This window comes from Peromyscus maniculatus, chromosome 5, assembly GCF_049852395.1.
Source record: "Peromyscus maniculatus bairdii isolate BWxNUB_F1_BW_parent chromosome 5, HU_Pman_BW_mat_3.1, whole genome shotgun sequence".
Lineage (NCBI taxonomy): Eukaryota > Metazoa > Chordata > Mammalia > Rodentia > Cricetidae > Peromyscus > Peromyscus maniculatus.
Window position 1 is genome coordinate 89,248,625 of NC_134856.1, and position 19,258 is coordinate 89,267,882.

A 19,258-nucleotide genomic window follows, 5' to 3' on the forward strand; every position below is an offset into this window, starting at 1 on the left:
TGCCTTTCCCTAAATAAGTACTTTTAAATTCTTATGTATCTTCCAGAGTAGAGATTCTGCATTGTGTCACCATTGCTTAGAGAGTTCCTGTTAAATATAAGTCATCAATGTCAGTCTGTTCCATAGTCTTCCTGGAAGCAATCTCTCTTCACTAAATGTTAGCAATTAGAAGAATCAAATGCTGCTGTATTTACTTGTGCATTATGACTAAGCATCTGTACACTGTCACGGTACTACAGTGTTGATGACTGATCCCTGAGTTTTCATGGGTCAGAACTTTTGCTTGTTCAATCTCAAAGCAAGATCAGCACAAGCTAAGAACACAGTATGTGAGGCTATTGTTGACCATCTCTTCTTCAAGGCTTCTTTTTCTTGCTCTCATCTTGGCTTCCTCATCCTCAGTTTCCATCATGCCTCTCTTTCACAACCCTGAGCCCTCAAGGACTTGACAAGAAAATGCAAGATACATTCATTCTATTTATGGGATTTCTTGCACTCTCTTCTGTTATCCTGTGTATTGTGAGAACCCATGAAATGAGAACAAAATACAGACAAGGATACTCATGAGATGCGAGTGACAGCATAATTCATTGTGGATGACTGCTAAGACACTGACCTATGAAACTCACAACAGATTCATGCAACATTTTATATATAAGCTACCTTAAATGTATGCTGTTGGCTATGGTAATATGATAGAAACTGTCCTGAAAATCCTTTTTGAAAAAGCAGCTAAGATTTAATAATAGTGTGGGTTTTTAGACTATTTCTAGACACCTTAAAATATCCATTAAGAAGCATTGCTTAAGCAATTATAAACCCTGGGAGAAAGTCCTCAGACATTCAATCAATGCTCGACATAGCTGGATTCTAAATATAAATATGAAGAATAACAACAAGAATCTCCTCTGCATAGAGGTAGGAAAATACAAAGGATACAAAGGGTAAATTGGGAAAGAAAATGGCTAGCATGGGGGAGAATTTTGCATTGGGTCTTTAAGGTCTCAGCTGTCCAGGGATAAGTTATGTATCCCAGAATTCAAGAATCTTGCCAGTGATGATGGTGAATCACAAAAATAAAGAGAAGCATTTTAAAGTGAATCTTATTTGACATTTGCTTCCTGGCGTTGATGTGAGATACCACAGATGATCCTACAACCCCTTTGGGTATCTCTTTATTCTTGAACCAGGTGAGTGTGAGTGTTAGAATGACTTGAGCTCAAAACATAGAACTGTAGTAACCTTTCTGGTCAGACTAACTTTGGACCACTACTGGCCCACAAATAATGACCCAGACACTATTTATTAATTATGAAAGTTTGGCCTTATCTTAAGCTTTTTCCCAACTAGCTCTTATAACAATTAACTCGTATCTTTAATCTACTTTCTACCACATAGTTTGGTTGCCTCTTCTTAGTCCAACACATTCTACTTGCTCTGAGTTTGCTGGAGAAATTGAGCACCTAGATTCCTCCTAGTTTCTCTCTCTCTTTCTCTCTGCCCAGAAGTCCTGCATATTCTCTCCTGTCTAGGTCTAGCTATTATCCACTCAGCTTTTTATTAAACCAATAACAGTGACACATCTTCACACAGTATAAACAAATATTCCACAACATTTCCTCCTTTTGTCTAATTAAAAAGGAAGGGTTTTAACTCTAACATAGTAAAACTATAAACAATAAGAACAATTATCAGGCAAGAATTACATTTATAATATCCAGTCCATTTGTATTTGACAAATTCTGAGAAGGTACTGTATTATCTGTCCTATCTTAGTGAGTCCAAAGTTTTATACCTAAACCATTTTCTTTCACAACTTGTTTTATCATCCTACAAATATCGTTTTAGACCTTACAACATCTTCTTAGATAAACAACTTAAGCTTTTATGCTTTTCAACCTTACAAAGTTTTTATATTTTATGTAAGTTTTTTTTTAATTTGGTAACAAGGAAAACTATATAACTAGCTAGTCTTCACCCCCTATCAGAGACCCAAGAAGGATAAAATATTACTGGAGTAAACAGAAAGTGCAGAGCAAGCAACTTCCAGAGCTATAGAAATGACAGAGACATCTAGCTGCCTGGATAGTTACCCCAAGGTTCCTCTGTAATGTTGGGACATCTATTTTCAGACTGCAGGCCTAGAATATATGACAGGCTTCTGTGAAGCAATAATTTTGAAGGATTGTCCTACCTTGTCTTGGAAGAGTTCAGCAGTCACTTTCTTCTGTGTCATTTCCCATCAGGATGTGTTCTTCCAGACCTGTATAGAACTTCAGCTTACCTGAAACATGACTGTTTCTTTTATGTGACTCAAAGAGATGGGTATTTGGGAAGGAAAAGAAATCATGCACATGTGTATGGGGACATCCATTAGAGCATGGTCAACTTACCACAGATCACACCTCTATAGAAACTACCTTTTACTCCCCTGATAGCTCTTTGGCTATTTGTATTTTTTAATTTTTTTTTATTTTAGTGGCACATGCCTTTAATCTGAGTACTCAGGAGTCAGGCAGGTGGATCTCTGAGTTTGAGACTAGCTGGGTATACAGAGAAAGTACCAGTACAGTCAGTGTCATGCAGAGAATACCTGTTTTAAAAGAAAAAAAAAAGAAAGGAGAGAGAGAGAGAGAGAAAGAGAGAGAGAGAGAGAATGAACTAAAGAAAGAATGAAAGAAAGAAGAAGAACTTACAAGTTCTTACTGATCTTGCTGCACAGGGCCTAAATTTAATTCCCAGCACCCACATCAGGTGGTTTATACCTCCTATAACTCAAGCTCTGGGCGATTTGATGCCCTCTTGTGGTCTCTGTCAATATCTTCACAATGGGTGTATAGGCACATATATAATATAATAAATATAATATGATGTGATATGATATGATATAATATAATATAATATAATATAATATAATATAATATAATATAATATAATATAATATAATATATACATAGAATAAATATTTTAAAAGGAAATAAGAAATATTTCCATATTTCCAACTAGTGTCTATTTAGGGTGAAGTTCTGCTTGACGAGTATAGAGTATATTGAGAACAGAGCAAATGGTCAGATTTTTATGTAGAAAGGAAGATAACAATTAGGTTGTTTGGTATCTCCTAATCATGCTGAAGAATTTGAGAATGTGAATGATGAATACAGGGTGCTAAATTTGTAGGAAATGTTCTATAAAAGACACAAAGTTTGCTTAGAAAGACATTCTTATCTCATAGCCACAGGGTAAATACTTCTGAAAATGAAACTTCAGTTTAGGTTGGGTCAATTATAGCTCACACTGAATTCCAGGGCTCAATGAGTCTTTTTAATAAAAATTAGGATAAAGACTGTGAAGTAGTGGGATCCAGGAATTTTGGATGGTTATATATGAGCAAATTCTGGTGAAGCTATGAACATAAAGTCCTTACTTCTGACAGCCTTCTTTATATTCTAGTGGAGGCAGAGCTTGTTAAGCCACAGGACTTCAGCACCACATTCTAACATGCACCTCCCACCAATAGCACTGAAATTGAGCCCTGCCAACCCTTAAAGTCTGCTACAAATATTTTATTTCCATCTAAATCTGCAATTAGACTCAATTCCAAAACTTGTGATAGACTGTAATTCATACCCAAGCAGTGGCATACTTGGCCAATTACCGTCACCAAAAATAGGGACAACAATGGAAATCTATCTTTAGGGCATTAGATTGAGATTGAAACAAACAAAAGTTGGACCATGTTGAAAGTATGGATAGGATTTCCTGACTCAGTGTTTTAGCTTCAGGGCTGGGAGTGGTTTAAATCACTTGTTTGGTTGATTGAACTGAGTCATAGGCCCAGAGGAAACTTATCTAAATTGAAATTGAAATATATAATATCCCTATTGTATAGAGAGAGACACTCAAAATTGAAAGTAGATTTATGAAAACAGGACTACTTATGCACCTGGACATGTCCTCATTTAAGACTTCATACTTGATCATGAACCATGAAGTTATAGTCCATCGTAACTAAGTATAATCTTACCCATCAAGGTACTTTCGATTTTTTTTTTAAATTTACTTATTTATTTTATGTAATATTTTAATTTATTCTTTGAGAATTTTATACAAATGGAACTATGCTCATCCCACTTTCCCCCACTCAGATTCCTGAATTGCTCATACACACACACGTCCTCTTAACTTCATGTTCCTGTTTATGTTTTTATAATAACTCACTGAATTTAATTTGTGTTTCCGATGTGCACATGTGTGTGGGACCATCCACTGGAGCACAGTCAACCTACCACAGATCACACCTCTGTAGAAACTGCCTTTTACTCCCCTGACAGCCCTTTGGCTGTTTATACTTTGTCTTTTTTATTTTATTTTCTTACTTTTTAAAGAATTTTTATATGTAATTACAAATTCAGAATACAAGCAAAATCGGCACTGCTCCTAATTTTCTTAGCTAAGACAACTGAAGCTTACTTAAGTTTATGTACTTCTTTCTATTGTTAAAAATAACAAATACATGTGTTCAGGCATCCTTTCAGAGAGACGAGCCATCAAAATGATAGGAGATCAATAGTAAATGTATTCAGCTGTAAGCAATGCATTTAACAGCATCTGAGGATAAATATTAATGAAAAATAGTTCTCATCACAAGCTTGACATGAGAAGTCATTAGGGATATAGCTATGATAAAAATACAGCACAGCCGCACCAGAGAGTAAGTGAGATGTGTGGGAAATGACTTCTACAGAAGGGCAAAGTTCTCTGAAAAAAAAAAAAAAGATAGTTCAATTTCCTCTCTCCAAGCTGTCTTTTTAAAATAACATGACATACCACACATTTCGACACAACTCCACATGACTCAGGGTCCTTTCTTTAAATAAGAGCAGATCACATTCATGGAGGCTGAGTCACCTCTAACCCTCTGAACTTCGGGAGGGTTGCTAATCAGGATATGCTTTCATCCCTAAGACAGTATGGGAAAGTTCTCATTTGGGCAGTTAACCCAACAGTTCATCTTACACTAAACAAGTTCCCTTTTTCCTTCCCTCTTTGCCTCATCCTACTCATACAATTTAAAAAAAAATGTGTTTCTCTACAGTAAACAGAAACTCTCCATTTCTTCAAAATAAACAATGATTATGGAGATGACTTAGAAAGTAAAAAGTAACTCATCAACATAGGAAATCCATCCATGATAGGATCCCCTGTGGGGATGTTAGCACTGAAGGAAACCACTTCCTTGGAGTTAATTAAACCAGGAAAACATTTGCTCTTCCAAGACCAGGGAAATCTTCCTGGTGAAAGTCAAAGTTGGAGATTGTTCTTATGATGGAAAGTTAAGAAATGAAAATATGAATCTCTGCTACCCACAGTGCTCACCATACATTCAGATATTATTGATTTCATTATTCTCTCCATAACATTAAAAGCCTGTGATTTGTGTTTTAAAAATAGCTATTATATACTGAGATGTGGTAATAAAACAATTGAATTTTCAGAAGGCCAGATAAGATGTTTCCTTTTCTTGCTAAGCTGTACTCTTAATTTCCTTGATTTGAAAAATAAAGATAATGTTTACCTCAAATGTGAACAAAAATATTTCATCCATACAGACATATATTGTGTGGATTTTGTGTACTTCATAAGAATAAATAACAACACATAGACGGTTGTCGTGTCTGACCAAATTTTGAGGGCATTGGGACTTTACTCATTGGATATTTCCCTAATGTAGGGTATCAGTTGACAAAGAGTTGTGATCATTTCCTCTGAATGATGTATTTTCATCAGTTGTATGCACAGTACCATTTATTATAGTATTATGTGTCAATTATCTCTCCTCAGTTTTCTCTATATCTCCCCCAGGTATTTGAATAGCTTCAGAACAGTGATGGTTGTATGGCTGTGATGTTGCTCTCCAAATCTCACCTCTCATGCCCCTAATGATCACCACTGCACTGAGAGAGAGAGAGAGAGAGAGAGAGAGAGAGAGAGAGAGAGAGAGAGAGAGAGAGAGAGAGGGAGAAGTTCAAGCAAGCTTTTAACTTCAGACATGATTTCCTTTTTCCTCCCAATACTCACCTCTTTGAGTCATATAATATAATGGAAAATTCTTTCAAGAAATAGTCATGTTCCAGGTGAACAGAAGTTCTACCCAGGTCCGGAAGAACACATCCTAGTGGGAAATGACTGTGTTGTGTTCATATCAAAGGCTTGTTGACAAAAACAGATGGTGCAGGTGTCTGCCTGCAGTCATCACCACAGGGCCTTCCTGTGACTAAAACAAACATCCATGTTGTTGTGTGTCTCATCTCCTGGCCTCCATTAAAAATCTTACTTTTGTGTATATGCTTTACATTGCTAAAGATTTATATGATCTAATGAGAAACCAGAGTATTTGTGTGTGTGTGTGTGTTAAATGTTCATTTCATTGATGATTTTTTAAAAATCAATGCGTGCTGTGTGACATTTAATGGTAACAGTTCTCTTCTTCTTCCCTATCTTTATAGCCTTATTTAATACTACTTTTCATAACAGGACACAATATCTGATCATCCTGGATGCATACTGATTTGCATGCATTTGCTTTGTAATCTGCCCTTACTATCCCCAATTAATGTAATTAATCAGTTGGTAGTTTGTCCTGGAAGCAAATTTTTACATGATTTTAATAGAAAAGAAGTAAGCAAGAATACCTAAATGTGCACACGCATAAACACACACACACACACACACACACACACACACACACACACACACACACAGAAGCGATACCAATCAGATAAATAAACAGCTCACAAGCTCCTTGTAGTTATCAGGCTCAGATGCGAAAGAACAGACTTCAACAACACGTGTCTGGCTGCTGAGACAGAGAGACTGGAATAAACCAAGGGGGGCACATCTGGGAGTGCTAGTGTGTGAATGCAGTTTAGCTGGCCTCCCACACAACAGGAATTCCACCAGAAGTATGTGCTCTGGATGGAAAAACTGGAAAAATGTGTTCAGAATATCACTAAGGAAACCCAGATACATTATCTCTGCTATAGTTCAGAAGAGAGTGCAGTCGGTGAATACCTCCGATGACTAAAGCAGATAGCACCAGCAAGCTTTAATGACACTGATGAAGCTGGGGGTAGGAAATAAGGGACTAGAAATACTTCAGTTTACTAAGAAGAATGAGATACTTTCAAAGCATCAGGATACATCTCCATAGCTTTCAAAAAAATAATGTTTGTGGCATTTTGCAGGCACAATGATCAAATTAAAGGCATTTTGGTCTTCCTGTTCTGGGTTTTGGCTGTCTTAAGTTCACCTTTAAAATACCAAGGCAGTTGTTCCTACTTTTACTTCTGTATAACATCCTGTCTCAATAAACAACATACAATTTTCAGAATATGTTTTGGTTCAAGAACTATGTTTGATCTTAGAATTGTGAAAATGTGTTTTAGCCTCCAAACTCATCCTGTAAGAAGACATATGTGTGTTATCATGTGTGTGCATTTGAAGAGCTTTGATCTTCTAAAATGTGATTTAGTAGCTTAGTTCTGCTTAAGTGCTCTTAAATTTTAACATTGTAATAACACCCTAAAATGAATTTACATGTGTTTATATTTGAGTTTGGTTATTATGACACCACCAGTAAAATCTTATAACAGATTATCCACTATGCAGAGGTGACAGTTTGCCATAAGAATTCTCCATTATTCTCAAGGTGTGCGGGATTAGTGCGTTTTCTGTCAGGATCAGCCTGACATATGTCCTTCTATGCACATGCCACAGAGTCTTTCCCTCCAGTGTCACACACATTAATCCTTCCAACTGCTCTATTTTGGCCACAATGTTACAAATTTAATTTATGAGATGGTAATGGCATCAGTAATTTTAAAAATTGTCCACATGGAACAGTCAATTGTTTTTATCAACCTAGCAGAAAAATGACTTACATAGTTTGAGCAAGGATATCCCATGGTCCAGGAATGGTGTGTGTGTGTGTGTGTGCGTGTGTGTGTGTGTGTGTGTGTGTGTGTGTGTGTGTGGCGTTCCTTGAAGCTTGTAGTAAAATGTATGATTCTTGGGGGTTAAAGAAATGGCTTAGTAGCTGAAAGTACTGACTGTTCTTGCAGAGGACCCAGGTTTGGTTCCCAGGACCCATATGGTAGGTTACAAATGTCAGTAACTCAAGATCTAATGGATTCAATGCTCTCTTCTGACTTCTTTGAGTTTATACACACACAGTACACATACATATATGCAAACACACAAACTTATTCCCATTAAATAAAATAAACAAACATTTTAAGAAGAGAAATATTGTGGTACTTTTTATACACATGTGTACATGTCTTTAAATATTATACCTCTATTTTTGAACTGATTTCTCCTTTTCTTTTTTTGTCTGACTGCTTGCAATAGATGTGTGCTAAGAAAACAGTCTATAGCTCTAGGGTTTAAAAAAAATTATAGAACACAGGATGTTAAGCCTTATTCAATGGAATTATTTCCCTGTTGTTAGTGAGACATATAGAAGTTAATATACAGGACGAGTTTGAATTATTCATTGAATTATTGGAAAACTAATAATCATACAAAAGTTTGTAAACTTACATGGAACATTTAATACAAGACTAATGTTTATAAGCAAATAATTGAAACAATTGTAGAGACAGGCAAATAAAAAGTTCGAATTGGTAATTGTGGTGTGCGTGTGTGTGTGTGTGTGTGTGTGTGTGTGTGTGTGTGTGTGTTATGTGTGTAATGAGACTGAGTGGATACATGGACTAGTGCATTAACATGAAGAAGCAAGAGCATGGAATCAGGTACCTTTCCGAACAGCCCTCCATCTTATTAACTTGAAACATGATCTCTTTCTAAACCAGAAGCTCACCATTCTGACCAGGGAGTTTTTGGAATCTACCTGCTCCATTCTTCACTGCTAGAGTTACAGGCATCAGCAGACACATCCTGCCTTTCATGAAGATGTTGAGGACTTGGAAAGAGGTGTTTATGCTGGCAGAGCAAGTGCTCTGACCCACTGCGTTATCTCCTTAGCCCAAATATTAGTAATTTTTGAGATAATAACATAAACTTCATAGATAATAACAATCACAAATATGGATTCCAATATACTAGTTTAACAAACACACACATTTTTTAAGAAAAAGGAGACCTCTCTAAATTCTTAATCTAAAATCTATGATCATTAGCTCATCTATTCTTTAAACATTTATTAAGTACCATCACTGTAATATCTACAGTACTAACTGACAAAGGAAAACACATGTTGCTTCCTGATAAGAACTACTGAAAATAATGGGAAACATTAATTGAAGCCTGAATCTTACCAATCAAGAAGATATAGTCCAGAAAAACACTGTAAATTTCATTTTTAGTAATAGTTTATGTGGGATATAACATATGATAGTTACAAGATCTGAAGAATGGTCTGTATAAAATATTCCTAGCTAAGTAATAAAGCTGTTCTAACTCGTGTAAAATATGATCGCACAGTCCATCACTTTTAAATAGGTCTTCCAGGTACTCAATAATCATTGTCTAAATACATTCGAAAAGAATTTCAAATAACAAGCTTCAAACTAAAGATCATGTAGATTGAAAGATTTTATTGTTTTTGCATGTCTTTGCATATCACATAATTACACAATGGGGTGTTTATTTCCAAACAAATTTTATCCAAAACTACTTCATCTAGAAAATTATAAGCTATCCATATTTTTAGCTCTTCTGGAAAAAATAATTTTATATTCTTATAATATCTATATAATAGTATAGTGTATCATAAAAAGCTAAGAATTAAAGGCAAAAAATTTACGAAAATACATAGCTCTTAAGGACTCTGATAACATCGTTTTCTGAATTAATACACAAGATCCTAGGCACATTATAGATAACAATATGTTTTAATCATAAATTGATTCTATTAGTCTACCAACTGAAAAGCAATCTCTCCAGAAAAATTTGTTTCAGGTAATTCTGAGAATCAAATAGGCTATATTTGTTCAATTCTTCTTTCAGAATTCACCCAATTTTTGAATCTGTAGGTGTATTTTTATATTTGGGATAAGATGATATTTTTGTGAATAATCTTATTATCAGTAACATAATTTGCTAGAGTTAATTTGGCATTTATGATGTAAAACTGCCTGTGAGAACAACTCTGAACAATATTAAAGTATGCTACTTAATTTACATTGGCAATAATGGCAGTTTTCTGTCAATTTGCAGAGCAATGAGTCCTCACTCTTGGGATTCATTTTCTAGCCCATTTGCATAAGGCTGAAAGAAAAATGCATATCTAGTATTTAATAATGGAACAAGAAAAAAGAATGTTAATGGAGGCATAATCTTCAAAATGATTTTAAAATAGTTGAAGTATATTTATGTATTTTAGGGATATAAAGTTAATTCTAGCAGAATTGGTTCAAATACAGGCACAACACACAATTTCCACAGCAAACTCTAAGGCACTTCTTTACCTATAAAGTAATTATAATGACAAATAACTACTACTTCTCCCAATTCTAATAAGTGTAATGAAGAATGGTTATAATCTTATGTTTCTGCTAATATTTATATCCAGTTTTAATCAGTGGTATTCTGATATGATGCAGGGTATCATTACAATTTTCTTATAGCTGTTGAGACTTGCTTTGTGTCTGAATATATGCTCAGTGTGGAAGAAGGTTCCTTGAACTGCTGAGAAGAAGGTATATTCTTTTGTGCTAGGGTGAAATGTTCTGTAAATATCTGTTAGGGCCTTTGGTTTATGACATCAGTTAGCTCCAGCATTACTCTTTTTAGTTTTTGTTTGGATGAGCTGTTTACTGGCAAAAGTTAGGTAATGAGGTCACTTACTATCTGTATGTGAGTGCAAATATATTTATGTTAATATGAATTGTACATATGTGACCATAGAAAACACATCATTACAAAATCATTTCTTTTTATCTCCTGACCAAATCATTGATAGTACCGATGCCAGTGCACAGAGGTCTAATTCAAATTGTAGTGGCTGCATACTATTTCATTATCTAGATATGGTCTTGTTTATTCTAGCAATCATCTGTTTGGTTTATTCATGTTATAAACATTCAACTGAAGTCCTCCAAAACAAAGTTCTGTGACTTTGGAGGGGGTTGGTGTTCTGAGATCACCAAACTAGTATATCTTGGTCAAATAAAGTTTTTTATATTTATATTTCTCCATTAACTAAAATCTCACATGTCATATCATAACATGCTGGATATGGAGTTACCCCTTGTAACTTATGGTAACAGTGTAATGTGATACTTTCTTCTTCAACTTTTAATAAATTTCCTAATTTATCAATAAGGTTTTCTAGAGAGATGTAAATATATACTTGCCTAAAATTGAAAAGTCCTGGACATACCTCGCTTTGAAGAATTTTGACATTCTACCACCCTTCCAGGTGTCTAGATACATCTATGTGTACTGTACAACATATCAATTACTTTCGTGATTAGATACAGTACAAATGAAAGAAAAAAAAGGAAGTTTCACAAAGTAAGACATTAGGAAGATTTAAGAGATATTAAGAATTGCATTTTCTGATGCTGACTGGATAAGGCACTGTATACTAGAATGAGTACATAGTGATGCTACAGTATACTAGAATATTGTTATGAGTAACTTCATTTATTTATTTTTAGAACAGTAGTGCTTGTATTTACTTAGGTAACTAGCTATATACTGTCTGGTTCTTGGTTACCCAAGCAGTGCTGTGTATGGGCTCCTTCTCATGGAGTGGGCCTTAAGTCAAATCAGACACTGGTTGCTTACTGACATTCTGCTATACTCAGATCAATGACTAATCCAGTTATCATCAGAGAGGTTTCTTCCAGGAGCAGATGGTAACAGGTACAGAGACCCACAGCCAGACATTATGTGGAGAGGGAGTCTAACTGGGAGGTTTTCGTTTAATCCTTCCCCTCAGATCTCAGGGAATCCTGACGAAGAAGAGGCAGAAAGATTGTAAGAGCCAGAGTGGATGGAGGACACCAGGAGAACAAGGCCCTCTCAATCCACTAAGCAAGACACATATGAGCTCACAGAGACTAAAGAAGAGGTAGGGAGGAATTGGGAGGAGTGTAGGGAGGGGAAACTATAATTGGGATGTATTGTATAAGAGTTCGAGGCCAGCTTGGTCTCCAAAGCGAGTTCCAGGAAAGGTGCAAAGCTACACAGAGAAACCCTGTTTTGAAAAAAAACAAAAAAAAAAAAAATCTATTTTCAGTAACAGGGGAAAAATAGAAGAATTGTAATGTCAGTGACATCAAATAAATAAAGGGCAACCAATTAAACCTTAAAACTTCATATAAATTACTCAGATTATGTAGCCAGAAAGTTTCTCCAGTTTCACCTGGCCCCAAGGTCCCACAGCCACTTATAAAATAATCATTCAGAGGCTTAATATTAACTGCCAATTGCATGGCCTAAGAGCCTGTCTTAGGCTTTCTTGCTAGCTAACTTGTCTAACTTGACCCATTTTTATTAATCTGTAAGTTGCCACATGGCCTTGACTTAACGGTATTTTCATATCTTGCTTTTCCTGGCAGGCGGTGCTGGTGTCTCCCTGCTCTCTGCCTTTCTTCTTCCTCTCTCTCTTGCTTCACTTTCCCACCTAGCTATAACCTGACTTGCCATACGCCAAACGGCTTTATTTATCAACCAATCAGAGCAACACATATTCACAGTGTACATAAAGACATCCCAGAGCACTTTCCCTTTTCTGTCTAATCAAAAAGGAAGATTTTAACTTTATTATAGTAAAATTGCATATAATAGAACAGTTATCAAGCAAGAATTATAGTTACAATATCTAGTCTATTTGCATTTGGCAAAATTAAAGAAAATATTTTATCTATCCTATATTTGTGAGTCTAAAGTTTTATATCTAATTTATCTTTTATTATGACTAAGGAAAACTATAATTACAACTATATACTCTTCAACTATATCAAAGACCGCAGAAGGATATAATATTACCTAAGCAAACAGGAAATGCATTGTAAGCAACTTCCAAAATTCTGGAAATAACAGACAACTGTCTGCCTGAATAGTCATCCAAAGTCCTCTGTAATGTTGGGGCATCCATCGTTAGCCAATAAGCCTCGAGTTTTTTAGTCAATTCTCTCTGTGTCTATAGAATATTTGGCAGTCTCCCCTGTGAAGCAGGAACCTGAAGGACCATTTCATTTTGTTTGGCAAATGTAGTAGTCATTTTTCCATGGGTCCTGTATATCCAGTTGATACAACATTTTATCAAGCAGTCCAGGCACAAACAGTTTCTTGCCCAAATGGCCAGTTTTGCCAAAAAGAAGATAAATGCCATATGGCGTGTCTTTGATGCCCATCTTCTTCTTTAAAGTAAATTGGTGCTGCCAACAGCAGATGTGTCTCATTGTCCAGGAAACCTAAGTTTTTAAAACATTTTAAATGCCATATTTTGTAAGTCTTTGAAGTGTTTGAAGATTACCTACCTAGTTAAAATATGCCTTTATATACATAAAAAAATTAACATGAATATAAGTTTGATTATCATAGATGACTATTAATTTATATTTCTTAATTATATACTACAATTTTAAATGAGCTGCACAAACATATACCTTAAACAAGAGTAGAAATATATATACAGTATAATAAAATTAACATTAAATTTGTAATAAACTAAAATCTATAACAATGTAAAATATTTTAAACAAGTTGTTGCTCTTTAAAAGATTCAATAATCTACCCTTTCATCCTATCATATCTATATCATACCTCCTTTTTTCTTTATATAGAGATTTATTTATAATCAACCCCCTTTAAATAATAAACATTTATAAACAATATTTTGGGAATTTGGGCATAGCTTTTCATACTACTACTTGTTGGTCGGGAGTGCTGGCAATATTATGGGGATCCTAAGAAAATTAAGAATTATGGTTAAATGCTGGCTGTGGCCTATAAAGAATGGATTATTTCAGCCAGTTGCTTTGAAGTTGATTTTGGATGTTGGATCATCTGGACCATGGTGTCATCAGAGACATTTTAGGGGGTCTTGGCTGATCAAGTCTGATGTATCTTAACCTGGAACAAATCCATTGCCTCTTGCTTACTGTGAAAACAAAAACAAAGCCTCCTTTTCAAAGCAACGTATCCTTAGATCCAAATTTTGAAGTCAAAATACCTTTAATATATATGTTTAACTCAGGAGCATTTGCAATCAAATGTCTTTCTGTAGTAAAAAATTCCAAAGACAATATAATCCAGAATTTCTGTGTGATTTTCATCTTTTTTGTGGATTATTTTTTATATTACTTTTACTGTCTCTTTAAGGACATTATTTTTTTAAACTATCTTTTTCTTTATATAACTATATATATTTTTCCTCACTTTTAAGTCTATTTTTACATACAGTGTAAACAGTTTAGAGTTTTATTCCATCTGAATCTGTTTCGTTGTGAATCTATAATCCTTTTTAAACCAGGAGAGATTTTAAACTGTTAAGCTGTATAGCTAAGTACAGCAGCTTTGTCTGCTGACTCTGCCTATCTCAGCTTTTCAACATGGCAAAGATATAACTACCACCAACTCCAGGAAGCAGTGTGTCTTTGTCTCCAAGAAGCACCGTGTAGCCTAGGAACTTTTTCCCCCTTCGGTCTATACTAGCAAAAGCTAAATCTGTCACTTAGCATACTGAGTAGCTTGGAGACATGGAGACAACTCTGTGTATTGTGATGGGAAACCACCATGCTGTAGGTCAGGACCACATGCCATGGACCCACCATGGCCAGGGGACATATTACTGTACTATGGCCTTCCGCGAGCAACATGAACTAGGAAGGTACTCTTAGCTATATTTATAATCTCTTCTTTTTTAAAAACTCTTTTTATTTTATAATTAATTTAATTTTACATATCAGCCAAGGATTCCTCTGTCCTTCCTCCTCCCACCCCCCAGCCTTCTGCCCCATTCCCCCCTCCCATTCCCATCTCCTCCAAGGCAAGGTCTCCCCTGGGGAGTCAGCCCAGCCTGGTAGATTTAGTTGAGGCAGGTCCAGTCCCCTCCTCCTTACACCAAGGCTGAGCAAAGTGTCTCAGCATAGGCCCTAGATTCCAAAAAGTCAGGTCATGCACCAAGGACAGGTCCCATTCCCACTGCCTGGTGGCCTCCTAAACAGTTTAAGCTAGCCAACTGTCTCACTTATCCAGAGGGCCTGGTCCAGTTCCATGGGGGCTCCTCAGATATTGGTTCACAGTTTATGTGTTTCCACGAGTTTGGTTATTTGTCCCTGTGCTTTTTCCAATCATGGTCTCAATATCTCTTGCTCATATAATCCCTCCTCTCTTGTTGATTGGACTCCTGGAGCTCTTCCTGGGGTTTCGCTGTGTATCTCTGCATCTGCTTCCATTAGTCACTGGATGAGAGTTCTATCATGACAGGGTGTTTGGCTATCTGATCACCAGAGTGGGTCAGATCAGGCACTCTTTCGACCATTGCTAGTAGTCTACAGTGGAGGTATCTTATGATCTCTTCTTAAGCTTTCTTAGGTCTTAGGTGGAAACTCTTGCCCCATGTTGGGTGCCAAATGTGGCTGGAAGGTTTCTCCCTTCTCACCAGGCCCCAAGGTCCCATAGCCACTTATAAAAAATCATTCAGAGGCTTAATATTAACTGCCAATTGTGTGGCCTATGACAGGCTTCTTGCTAACTAGCTCTTCTAATTTGATTCATTTTTATTAATCTAAAAGTTGCCATTTGGCTGTGGCTTACCAGTATTTTCATATATTGCTCTTCCTGGTGGTGCTGGTGTCTCCCTGCCCTCTGCCTTTCTTCTTCCTGTCTCTCTCTTCAATTTCCTGCCTAGCTATAACCTGACTTGCCATAGGCCAAATGGCTTTATTTATCAACCAATCAGAGCAACACATATTCACATAGCAAAAGACATCCCAGACCAAGTTAAAAATTAGTCAGCAGCTCTATGATATTTGATTCCATGACTGTGTGAATGTCTAACTCAAAGGTGGAATTATGTGATGGGTGGAAAAACAAACTGGGTGTTGTGCAAAACATCAAAGCATTTCTGAATATGTAGATTAAGAAAACAAAGTGGAGAACAAGAATTAGAAGACACATCCATATTCACTTACAAGCAGTTACAGACAGGCAAGGGATAATTCATACAGCTATGGCCACATACTGACATTGTGGTTGTCTTTGACATTGTTATTTTGATGACACATAGATAAATGTCTGTGGGTCTCCAGTTTTCAACTAGTGGAACCTCTCTCTTTTTAAAAATCTTTTACTCTATATGTCATTTCTTAAATATATTACTGTTATCTAATAACATGGGAGAGATATGTCAGTGGTTATAGGAGTTTGGGATAGGGAAATATGTGTGCATCATAGCCAAAATGAAGGAGTGTAGATTTTCTGTAATATTGAAATTGTGTTTTGAAATAAAAAGTATTTCTTTTACTTTTTGAGATTACAATATAATTATATTATTTCCTCCCCAAACTTCCCCTGTCCCATATACCCATCCTTGCTTTCTTTCAAATTCATGGCCTGTTTTCATTTATTATTGTTACATACATATATGTATATTTTTATATATTTCTGCATATATAATGCAGCCAGCTCAGTATAAAAAATAAAGAATTTAATTACCCTAGGAAGTAGGAAAAAATAGCTATTTTCCCTTCTCTTTAACTTGTTTCTTTGTTTTGGTTGGTTTTGACACAGTTGTTGGGTGGGGCTTTCCATCTCACCCTATTTCCAACTATTTCATCTTTTTGCCTTAATTTTCATTTCAACGTGAATAGGATTGCTCAAGTTGATTCCAAAAGAGGTTGAGAGACACTCAAATGTAATATTTATCAAATTGCATACACAGGTCCAAATAGTACCTCTACTCTTCCTCTCTTGACCCCCCTCTGTAGTCCATACTGAGCAGACTGAGGAGTCAACATCTCCAACTTGCAGAGGAATGAAATAATTCTGTATGCAAAGTGACATAAGGAAGATTGCTATTGTATTACATGAGAGTTTTTTTCTAATAACTTGCAAAATGCTTGGTCCCCATTTTCATGGAAAAATGAGCCAAATTGACCAATATTTTAGAATCTCTCACTGGTTAAAAGTAAATCCCATTTCTACATTTCTAAGTAACATCACTTTAATTTCTCTATTTCTTAGGACAAAGCTCTCAGGCCACTCTTGGATAAGACCCCTGGAAGACTGTAGTGAAATCTGTGAAACTAAAAAATGAAAAATAGCACACAACTATTTTGCCTTACAGAATTTGTGAGTCTTTGAAGATGTACATCTATCAGGATGCCAGGAAACTCAACATTAAGATTATCAACTTACTAAATTTACTAGATGTGAACTGTATTGAGATAAGAAGTAATGCATTAATGACCAGCAAGATCACTCAGTGGGTAAAAGCACTTGCCACACAAGTCTGATGACTTGAGTTCAATCCCTGGAATCCATGGTAAAAGAAGAGACACTACTTCTGGAAGTTGGCCTCTGACTTCCACATCAGTGCTGTGTGATACACATGCTCCCACAGTCATACATATAATCCAAACATACACACAATAATGATGAGTGTTATTTTTTATTATATGAGAATCATGTACTTAAAGAAAATTTAGGCACATTTTAAGGATACAACTTTTTTGTTTGTTTGTTTGTTTTCGAGACAGGGTTTCTCTATGTAGCTTTGTGCCTTTCCTGGAACTCACTTTGTAGACCAGCCTGGCCTTGAACTCACAGAGATCTGCCTGCCTCTGCCTCCTGAGTGCTGGGATTAAAGGCATGCGCCCCTACTGCCCGGCAGGATACAATTTTTCTTTAGGCTTACTTTGAACATTAGCATTTCATCTCTCTGTAGCAGGAATCTTAAAAGCTCTTATTAATTAAATCAAACCTGAGCCAGGTATTGGGGTGAACTGGAAGATCAGAGAACCAGAATAAGCCACAGCTACCTCACCTCACCGGATCCTCAGCTGGTCTTGTTTCCTCAGACTGGTGGCCTCTGAGTCCTCATCCAGAATGGGTCTCAGCTGAACTGCTGCTCAAAAGCCTGAATGCTTAACCAGCTAAAAGCTTAACCAGCCAAATGCTTCTAGTGTCTGGTCCTCATACCTTATATACCTTTCTGCTTTCTACCACCATGCCCTGGGATTAAAGGCTCGCTTTCTGGGATTAAAGGTGTGAGTCACCATGCCTGCCTGTTTCCAGTATGGTCTTGAACTCACAGAGATCCAGAGGGATTTCTGTCTCTGGAATGCTAGAATTAAAGGTGTGAGTGCCACCATTTTCTAGCCCTTGTATCTAATGGCTGTTCTATCTCTAACCCCAGATAAGTTTATTAGGGTGCACAATATTTTGGGGAACACAATACCACCACATCTATCTTTGGTGGTATTCTAATTGTACTGAAATGTGATTTTGATTGTATGTTAATAAATAAAGTTGCCTGGGGTTCAGAGCTATTAGAGCCATAGCAAGAGTGTGGTGGAGGTGGCACACGCCTTTAATCCCAGCACTTGGTAGAAGAGCTAGGTAGATCTCTGTGTGTTCAGGGATACAGCCAGCATTGGAGACATATGCCTTTAAGACCTGGGGGGCTGTACATACAGACAGTGACAAGGCAGTCACGTGTCTGGGTTTACAACCAATGAGAAAGCAGAACAAAAGACGATGAAAAGACTTACACACAGGAAATAGTTCTCTTTCGGAGAGCTAGGACCACCGCAGGAGGAAGGGTGAGATTTTAGCTCTGAGCTCTGACCTCTCGGCTTTCTCTTTTACATTGGTTCTGTGTTTCTTATTTAATAAGATGGTTGGTTACATCTACATCTGGCACCCAACGAGACAAGAATCCATTAAAAACCGCTTGGCTTGGCAACAGGTCTGGTTTCCTGCAAGGGCGGCTGGCCCTTTCCATCCTGGGCAGTTGGCTTCCTAGTCTGAGCGGTCTACTCCCTAGCCTGGGCCCAGGTCTGCTTGGCCTCAAGTCGGACTAACCGTGAGCTGCTTGCTTAAAGCCGGTGCTACAAACAACTCAGGCCTGCCCTGCCGAACAGGGCCCCTGCCTGTAAAGCCAACGCATGTCTCGGCTTTCTCTTTTACATTGGTTCTGTGTTTCTTATTTAATAAGACGGTTGGTTACATCTACATCTATCAGTTTCAATTTCAGTTCTTTCTGGTGCAACACCAC